At 39.9% G+C, this 10,203-nt stretch overlaps 1 pseudogene; it reads left to right on the top strand.

Moving 5' to 3' along the window:
- The first annotated feature begins 8,066 nt into the window (after window positions 1-8,066).
- On the top strand, window positions 8,067-8,620 carry LOC128589921 (U1 small nuclear ribonucleoprotein C-like; annotated as a pseudogene).
- The last annotated feature ends 1,583 nt before the right edge of the window (window positions 8,621-10,203 follow it).

The raw sequence follows: 10,203 nt of genomic DNA on the forward strand, positions 1-10,203 counted from the left end.
ATTAGAAGGTTAAAAGTCAATAACCATCCTCTTCTAGCTTGAAAGGTTTCAGCAGAAAGACCTGCAGTTATTCTAATATTCTTTCCCTTGTAGGTTATGGTTTTCTTACGTCTGGCTGCTTTCAGAATTTTCTCCTTCATATTAATTTTAGTGAAATTGATTATGATGTGTCTGGAGGATGTCTTATTCAGGTTGAGTCATGCTGGAGTTCTGAAACTGTCTGCTATATGAATTTCAGAATCTCTTGGCATGTCTGGAAAGTTCTCTTTTATAATCTTATGAAGAAGAGACTCTGTGCCTTGTGAAGCTACTTCGTCATTTTCAGGGATCCCTATAAGGTGAATATTGGTTTTCTTTTCTTTTTTTTTTTATTGTTGGGGATTTATTGAGGGTACAATAAGCCAGGTTATACTGATTGCATTTGTTAGGTAAAGTCCCTCTTGCAATCGTGTCTTGCCCCCCAAAGGTGTGGCACACACCAAGGCGCCACCCCCTCCCTCCTTTCTTCTCTCTATGCTCTTCCTTTCCCCACCCCCACCATGACCTTAATTGTCATTAATTGTCCTCATATCAAAATTGGGTACATAGGATTCATGCTTCTCCATTCTTGTGATGCTTTACTAAGAATAATGTCTTCCACTTCCATCCAGGTTAATATGAAGTATATAAAGTCTCCATTTTTTTAATGGCTGAATAGTATTCCATGGTATACATATACCACAGCCTGTTAATCCATTCCTGGGTTGGTGGGCATTTAGGCTGTTTCCACATTTTGGTGATTGTAAACTGAGCTGCAATAAACAGTCTAGTACAAGTGTCCTTATGATAAAAGGATTTTTTTCCTTCTGGGTAGATGCCCAGTAATGGGATTGCAGGATCAAATGGGAGATCTAGCTTGAGTGCTTTGAGGGTTCTCCATACTTCCTTCCAAAGGGTTGTACAAGTTTGCAGTCCCACCAGCAGTGTAAAAGTGTTCCCTTCTCTCCACATCCACGCCAGCATCTGCAGTTTTGAGATTTTGTGATGTGGGCCATTCTCACTGGGGTAGATGGTGTCTCAGGGTGGTTTTGATTTGCATTTCTCTAATAGATAGGGATGATGAACATTTTTTCATATGTTTGTTAGCCATTTGTCTTCTTTAGGGAAGGTTCTGTTCATGTCTCTTGCCCATTGATATGTGGGATTGTTGGCTTTTTTCATGTGGATTAATTTGAGTTCTCTATAGATCCTAGTTATCAAGCCTTTGTCTGATTCAAAATATGCAAATATCCTTTCCCCTTGTGTAGGTTGTCTCTTTGCTTTGGTTGTTGTCTACTCAGCTTTACAGAAGCTTTTCAGTTTAATGAAGTCCCATTTGTTTATTTTTGTTGTTGCAATTGCCATGGCAGTCTTCTTCATGAAGTCTTCCCCCAGGCCAATATCTTCCAGTGTTTTTCCTGTGCTTTCTTTGACGATTTTTATTGTTTCATGCCTTAAATTTAAGTGCTTTATTCATCTTGAATCAATTTTTGTGAGTGGGGAAATGTGTGGGTCCAGTTTCGGTCTTTTACATGAGGATATCCAGTTCTCCCAACACCATTTATTGAATAGGGAGTTTTCCCCCCAAGGTATGTTCTTGTTTGGTTTATCAAAGATTAGGTGGTTGTAAGATGTTAGTTTCATTTCCTGGTTTTCTATTCGATTCCAAGTGTGTATGTCTCTATTTTTGTGACAATACCATGCTGCCTTGACCACTATGGCTTTATAGTACAGCCTCAAATTGGTATGGTGATGCCCCCAGCTTTATTTTTATTACTAAGAGCTGCCTTAGCTATGCAGGGTTTTTTTCTGGTTCCATATAAAATGCAGAATCATTTTTTCCAAATCTGGTATTTTAATAGGAATGGCATTGAATAGGTAGATTGCTTTGGGAAGTATAGACATTTTAACAATGTTGATTCTTCCTATCCATGAGCATGGTATGTTCTTCCATTTGTTAATAACCTCTGCTATTTCCTTTCTGCGGATTTCATAATTTTCTTTACAGAGGTCCTTTACCTCCTTAGTTAGGTATATTTCTAGGTATTTCATTTTCTTTGAAACTATGGTGAAAGGAGTTGCGTCCTTAATTAGCCTCTCATCTTGACTGTTATTGGTGTATACAAAGGCTACTGACTTGTGGACATTGATTTTATATCCTTGAAATATTACTGTATTTTTTGATGACTTCTAGGAGTCTTGTGGTTAAGTCTTTAGGATTCTCTAAGTATAAGATCATGTCGTCAGCAAAGAAGGAGAGTTTGACCTCCTCTTCTCCCATTTGGATTCCCTTTATTTCCTTGTCTTGCCTAATTGTGTTGGCTAGAACTTCCAGCGCTATTTTGAATAGTAAAGGTGACAGAGGACAACCTTGTCTGGTTCCAGTTCTAAGAGGAAAAGCTTTCAGTTTTACTTCATTCAGTAAAATATTAGCTGTGGGTTTGTCATAGATAGCTTCAATCAGTTTTAGAAATGTGCCACCTATGCCTATACTCTTCAGTGTTCTAATTAGAAAAGGATGCTGGATTTTATTGAATGCTTTTTCTGCATCTTTTGAGAGGATCATATGATCTTTATTTTTGCCTCTGTTAATACAGTGAATAATGTTTATGGACTTGTGTATGTTAAACCAGCTTTGCATCCCTGGGATGAAATGTACTTGATCATGATGTATGACTTTTTTGATGATAAGCTGTAATCTATTGGCTAGGATTTTGTTGAGAATTTTTGCATCTATATTCATGAGTGAAATTGGTCTGAAATTCTCCTTTTTAGTTGGGTCTTTTCCTGGTTTTGGTATCATGGTGATGTTTGCTTCGTAGAATGTGTTGGAGAAGACTCCTTCCTTCTCAATTTTTTGGAATAATTTCTGCAGTATAGGAATAAGCTCTTCTTTGAAGATTTGATAGAATAATGGTATGAAGCTGTCCAGACCAGGGCATTTTTTTGCTGGAAGCTTTTTTTATTGTTTCTTTGATCTCAGGGCTTGAAATTGGTCTGTTTAAGACCTCTATTTCTTCCTGGCTAAGTCTAGGGAGAGGGTGTGAGTCCAAATATTGATCCATTTCCTTCACATTTTTAAATTTCTGGGCATAGAGTTTCTGGTAGTATTCAGAGATGATCTCTTGTATCTCTGTGGCATCAGTTATTATTTCCCCTTTATCATTTTTGATTGAGGTTACTAGAGATTTTAGTTTTCTATTTCTAGTTAGTCTGGCCAATAGTTTATCTATTTTATTTATTTTTTCAAAAAACCAACTCCTTGTTTCATTAATTTTCTAAATGATTCTTTTGTTTTCAATTTAATTGACCTCTGATTTAATTTTCGAAATTTCTTTTCTCCTACTGGGTTTAGGCTTAGATTGTTCATCTTTTTCAAATTCCACAATATGGCTTGTGAGTTTGTTGATGTGCTCGCATTCTGTTTTTCGAATGTAGGCATCTGTCATGATAAATTTTCCTCTCAAACTGCTTTTGCAGTATCCCACAGGTTTTGGTAGCTTGGGTCATCATTGTTGTTAAGGAAGTTAATGATTTTATGTTGTATTTCTTTCTGCACCCAACTGTCATTCAACAGGAGATTGTTTAATTTCCATGCCTTTGTGTTGGTTGAACGTTTTTGTTGGAGTTGAGTTCCACCTTTAATGCCTTGTGCTCTGAGAAGATACAAGGTAAAATTTCAATTCTTTTGATTCTGTTGAGGTTTGTTTTGTGTCCCAGGATATGATCAATTTTGGAGAATGTTCCATGGGGTGATGAGAAGAATGTATATTCTTTATCTTTGGGATGTAGTGTTCTATATGCATCTATCAAGCACAGTTGTTCTGGGGTCTCATTTAAATCTCTTATATCTTTGTTTAATTTCTGTTTAGAGGATCTGTCCAACGCTGTAAGAGGAGTGTTTAGGTCCCCTGTTATTATGGTATTATGAGATATCATATTGGTCAGACTGAGTAAGGTCTGTTTCAAGAATCTGGGAGCATTTAAATTGGGTGCATAAATATTTAGAATTGAAATGTCTTCTTGTATTTTTTTCCCTTGACCAATATAAAGTGACCACCTTTGTCTTTTTTGACTTTAGTTGCTTTAAATCCACATGTATCTGAAAATAAGACTGCAACTCCTCTTTTCTTCTGAATTCCATTTGCCTGGAAAATTGTCTTCTAACCCTTGACTCGAAGTTTTAATTTGTCTTTTGAAGCCAGGTGTGTTTCTTGCAGACAGCAAATGGATTGCTTGTGTTTTTTAATCTAGTCAGCCAATCTATGTCTCTTCAGTGGGGAATTTAAGCCATTAACATTTGTTGATATAATTGATAAGTGTGGTAGTATTCTATTCATCTTATTTTTTGAGAGTCCATTGCTTAGTTTTATCTTTTGCATCAGTGTGGAGGTTAGGTTCTGCCCTTTAATTTTTGAGTTCTTACTTTGCTGCTGATCCATTGTGATGGTCAATGTGTAGAACAGCTTGAAGTATTTCTTGTAGAGCTGGTCTTGTTGTGGTGAATTTCCTCAATGTTTGTATATCCGTAAATGATTTGATTTCTCTGTCAGTTTTAAAGCTTAGTTTAGCAGGGTATAGAATTCTGGGCTGGAAATTGTTCTGTGTAAGTAGATTAATGGTAGATGACCACTGACTTCTTGCTTGGAAAATTTCATTAGAGAAGTCTGCAGTCATCTTATGGATTTGCCCCTGTAGGTCAACTGACATTTACTCCTGGTAGCTTGTAGAATCTTTTCTTTGGTCTTGACTTTGGACAGGTTCATCACAATGTATCTTGGAGAAGCTCGGTTAGAGTTGAGGCGACCTGGGGTCCAATATCTCTCTGAAAGCAGTGTGTCAGAATCTGTGGTGATATTTGGGAAATTTTCCTTTATAACATTCTCTAGTATGGCTTCCATTCCTCTGGGGCATTCTTCTTCCCCTTCTGGGATTCCTATAACTTGTATGTTGGAACCCTTCATAAAGTCCTGTAATTCTGACAGTGAATGTTCTGCTTTCTCTCTCTTCTTTTCTGCCTTTGTAACTATCTGAGTTATCTCAAGAACTTTTTCCTCTACCTCTGAAATTCTTTCTTCTGCATAGTCTAATCTGTTGCTGATACTTTCCATTGCGTCTCTAAGTTTCCTAACTGACTGCTTCAGTTCCTTCAGTTCCGCTATATCCTTTCTATATTCTTCATATTGTTCATCTCTTATTTGATTCTGTTTTTGGATTTCCTTTTGGTTATGTTCCACTTTGTTAGCCATTTCTTTATTGTTTCCATCATTTCCTTCTTTGTTTTCATCATGTGTATTCTAAATTCCCTTTCTGTCATTCCTAACATTTCTTTATAGGTGGAATCCTCTGCAGTAGCTACCTCATGGTCCCTTGGAGGGGTTGCTCTGTTCTAGTTCTTCATGTTGCCAGGCGTTTTCTGCTGATTCTTCCTCATGAGTGATTTTTTTTTTAAAATCTGTTTCCTTGCCCTAATTTTCCTTTCACTTCCTCTTGCTCTTTAAGTTCCCGTGCCTGTGCACTAAGGTTTCGATGAGTCCTTTTGTTACAGGATAAGAATGATGAGAAGGTTGAAGAGGAAGAAGGTCAAAGAAAAAAAATAAAGAAAGAAAGAAAGAAAAGAAAATAGAGAAAGGAGAGGGGGATGGGTAAAAGGAAATATTGACAAAAAGAAGAGGGCCACAGAAAGAGGGAGACAGAGCAATATAGGTGTACAGTAGGGTACTTTGACATAAACTTAAAATACCCCCAACCTCAGGGGGTGCCTGGTTGAGTGGTTCCCTTGAGGTCAGCAGCTCTTTGCTATCCTGATCGGACCCAGTACTGCACCTCCACCAAGTAGAGAGGAAAGACAGAAATGCTATAAACAAACCAAAACAAGCAAACAGAAAACTTTACGGGATAAAATTGGGTGAAAAACCAAATAATAGGGGTAGAAACACTAGCAAAAATGAAGTTCTAATTATCGAAAAAGGCAGCAATGGGAAATTGTATTTAAACTAGAAAAATGGATAAAGAAAGGAAAGACAAGAAAAGAAAAAATCTGTATGGGAAAGGTTGAAATTAAAAAACAAAACAGCAACGACAAAAAAAACCCCCCAAAACAAAAAATAAACACACTAACAACAACAAAAAACAATAAAAAACAAAGCAGTATATATATCTTGTTGAATATTGTCTGGGCAACAGATGGTCTTCTTGGGTATGAGATGTTAATCACAATGCTGATATGACTGGAGGCCTCTGCTGATTTCTCAACCCCACAGGGTGGAGACCCTAAATCTCTCTTCAGCCCTCTTAAAGGGCACCTAAACTTGGCTAAGCGGAAGCTTTCCCAGGAAAGTGCTTGTCGCTGGGATTACTGCTGAAGTGGCTATCCACTTACCCAGTGTGCCAAAACTGGTTTCACTCCTCCCCTGAGGGTTAAGGCTGTAAGGTGGCTCAGTCCCCGCCTTTAGGCTGCTCAGTCATTAGGTTACTAGCTCTCACCCCATCCTTGCTCTGTGACCCTATGGGCAGAGCTTTCCGGGGCAGCTCTCTCACAATGGCTCCCTGGAACCCAGACCTGAACACTATTAGCTCTGTCTGGCTCAGCGGCTCAGTCTGGAGCCCTAGACAACACCCAAAGTTCTCCACACTCCTGCTTAAGCTCTCCCCAAGGCAGTTCAACTTAGTGCCAAGTCCAAAAACACCAAAACAGTTCAGAGGTAAGGCCTTTCTGGTTTGCAATCTCACTGATGCTGTACTTACAGCCACCAGTGGGATTAGACTGATCGAACACACGCAACCATTTGCCAGTTTTCCACTGTTTTTGTCCTCCTCTTGGGGTCCAGAAGTCTCTCGCTGACTCCCTGTATCCTCAAAGGGATGATTATAGGCAGATCCCACCAGCCAGAGATGCCTGGAGTCTTATCTCCCTGGACTCATGGTGCCCAGTTGCAGAGAAGCTGTTACTTGGCCGCCATCTTGCTCTCACTCTTGTGAATATTGGTTTTCATTGAATTATCCCTGAGCTCTCTGAGAATGATCTGTTTTTGCCCTCCATTTCTCTTCCTCTTTGAAAGTTTGAGAATGTTCAAAAGCTTTGTCTACAGTGTCAGAAATCCTTTCTTCTGCTTGCTCCATTCTGTTACTGAGGGATTCTACTGTATTTCTCAGATCTCTGAGGGCTGCAACTTCTTGTCTCAATGTATCAAAATCTTTGGTCATTGGACCAAATTGGTCTTTGGATTCGTTGAATTCTTGAGACATCTTTTGGATGGCTGCTTGGAATTCTAATTTGATCTCATTTGCTATCCAGATTCTGAATTCAGTTTCTGACATCTCAGCCATTTGTTTATGCATGGGATCTTGTACCGTGTCTGCCTTGTTGTTCCTTGGGGGAGTTGATCTACTCTGATTAGTCATATTGCCAGATTTTTTCCATTGATTCCACCTCATGATTGTTTTTCACCATTGCCTCTGGCCGTCCTCAGAGTTGGGGTGGTGTCTCTCCGAGATTAGACCCCGGTGGGATCACTGTATTATTGCTGGATCTTTGTAGGGAGTGACCCTGTGTAGCTCCTCTGGGACTGCCCCATCTAGGGAGTTCTAGCTGTGGGAGCAGTTCTGGAGTGTGGCACACCCAGATCCAGCAACAGGGCAGGGGATGGTGCACACGGTTCTGGGAGTGTCTGGTGCCCAGTGACTTTGGCACAGAGAGCCCAAGGCTTCAGCAGTCCCTGGCCAGGAGGAGTGCTCTGCGCATAGGCAGGGAGTACTCCGGAGGGAGGGCGTGTGTTGAATGGTTACCAGAGTCCCTGGCTAGATGGGCGGCTGGTGTGGAGGCAGGGAGGCTATGGGAGGGAGGTCGCTGGTTGTGCGGTTCCCCTGGCTGGGTTGGGCGGAGGCCTGGTGGGTGCCAAGCACAGGCGCGGGTTGCTGGCTGCCGCAGGAGTTGGCAGAATCCCCTGGTCCCAGTGGGCGCAGGTGCAGATGGAGTCCTCTGGCCAGGGGAGCCTTGTTTTTAAAAACTCACATTAGAAAGGAATCGCCAATGGCCAGGAGGGAATATGCCCAAGTTTTATTGTGACTACTGCAATACATATCTCACTCATGACTCTTCATCTGTGAGAAAGACACACTGTAGTGGGAGGAAGCACAAAGAGAATGTGAGGGAACTACCAGAAATGGATGGAAGAGCAGGCCCAGAGCCTGACTGACAGACAGGAGGAAGAATCAGGAGAATGTGAGGGAACTACCAGAAATGGATGGAAGAGCAGGCCCAGAGCCCGACTGACAAAACAACAGCTGCATTTCAACAAGGAAAAATACCTCCTACTCCATTCTCTGCTCCTCCTCCTGCAGGGGTGATGATTCCACCTCCCCCCAGTCTTCCGGGTCCTCCGCATCCTGGTATGATGCCAGCACCCATATGTGGGGTCCTCTCATGATGCCGATGATGGTTCCCCCTCTTCCTGGGATGATGCCAGTGGGACCTGCTCTTGGAATAAGGCCACCCATGGGAGGTCACATGCCAACGATGCCTGGGCCCCCAGTGATGAGACCTCCTGCTGGTCCCATGTTGGTGCCCACTGGTCCTGGAATGACTTGACCAGACAGATAAGGGTAGAAGGGAGTTTTCTTTATGTCAGTTTCATATTACTTGTTCTGCTTTACCAGGAGATCATGATGCTGTGACTCTGGGTGTTTTCTTAATAGCACGGTAAGGACCACTTGCTCCTCATTCCTATCAAAGAGAGAATAGTTTTGAAGGGAAGAAGTAAACCCAAAAAGGGGGCAGTTTTCATTTGTATTGTGAAATATGAAAATAAAACTGTTAACTATTTTAGTTAAAAAATCAAATCAAATCAAAACTCACTTTAATGTGGAAGTCACTGGAAGTGAGGCTGTGCAAGTAGTGAAACTTGCTGGGAGGGAGCCTGCTGGGTGCTGTAGGCTGGCGGGCTGATGGGGTGGCAGATGAGGAGGAAGACCCTGCTTTTGAGGAAGAAAATGAAGAAATTGGAGGAGGTACAGAAGGTGGACAGGGTAAAAGAGACTTTTTTCTTAAGAATTGAGATGTATGATGTATGGCTTTGGAGATGAAAAGAATCCTTCTACTAAGTAGATCTTCTTGAAGAATATTTCCTCTTGAAGAATACCTACTGTGATAGAGTTCATTACTGAAATGACTCACAAGGCCTTGTCTATTGGTAGACAAGGTCAAGTACAAGTTGAAGATGTCATCGTCTTGATTCAAAAGGATCCTGGGAAGTTTGCTGGGGTTAAAGACTTGTTTACTATGAATGAAGAATTAAAATGGGCTAGAGAAGCATTTGATGAAGCAAACTATGGATCTTGATGTCTTTTGTAGTTTCTGAAACTATATGGTTTCTAGGGAAACCATATGTAAAAATTGCACATTTTCTACAGCAAGGTCCTGATATCTACCTATGTAAATGAAAGGTTGGGAAACCGAGTTTTCTGCTTTTATTTTCATGGCTTTGATTTTTATAGTGATATTGGATTAATTGCCTGACTTTATATGACCATACTTGAATTACTTATTGAGTTTTAATGACCACACATAAGTTAAAGCACCTTTCAAACCATGCAGTTCTTTCTGCTAACCAGGGATGAAATATTAATAGTGTTCACGTGTTAGGCATATTTGTGCCATTGTAAACTATGCTGTAGCTGTTTAATATGTGAAAGCTAAATGGCATCTTTGAAAGCTGAAATATGTGCTTTATGTATTCTGAAGTTTTTATATGAAAGTAGTCTGAGATTATTGTAGTAAACATTTTTTATGTTTCACTTAAAGGGATGATATAGGAAAAGACTTTTTTTTTGGTATAGATGTTTGTTTTAAAAGCTGATTTCTTTTAATATTCTTTTCTTCTGTTAATAAGAATGATTTTATTTTCTTGGAGAAACAAACTTTCATGTGAATCTTCCACATTGGAAAGCTTTTTTGATTTAAAACCTTTTGGGAATTATAACATAGTATTTGTTAAGTTTTGCAAGAACTCATTTTCCCAGATCAGATTAAAGCTTTAAAAAAAAATGTTTTCAGTAGCAAGAATGGCATTGCCTAAAAATTGAATGGAATTGATGGCAAGATAAGCATTTAGTGTAGTGTTTTATTTGCATATTTGTAAGTACTTATTCATTGTGGAAACATATACTTGATGAAAACCATGTGTG

This window comes from Nycticebus coucang, chromosome 1, assembly GCF_027406575.1.
Source record: "Nycticebus coucang isolate mNycCou1 chromosome 1, mNycCou1.pri, whole genome shotgun sequence".
In the NCBI taxonomy this organism is placed as follows: Eukaryota; Metazoa; Chordata; class Mammalia; order Primates; family Lorisidae; genus Nycticebus; species Nycticebus coucang.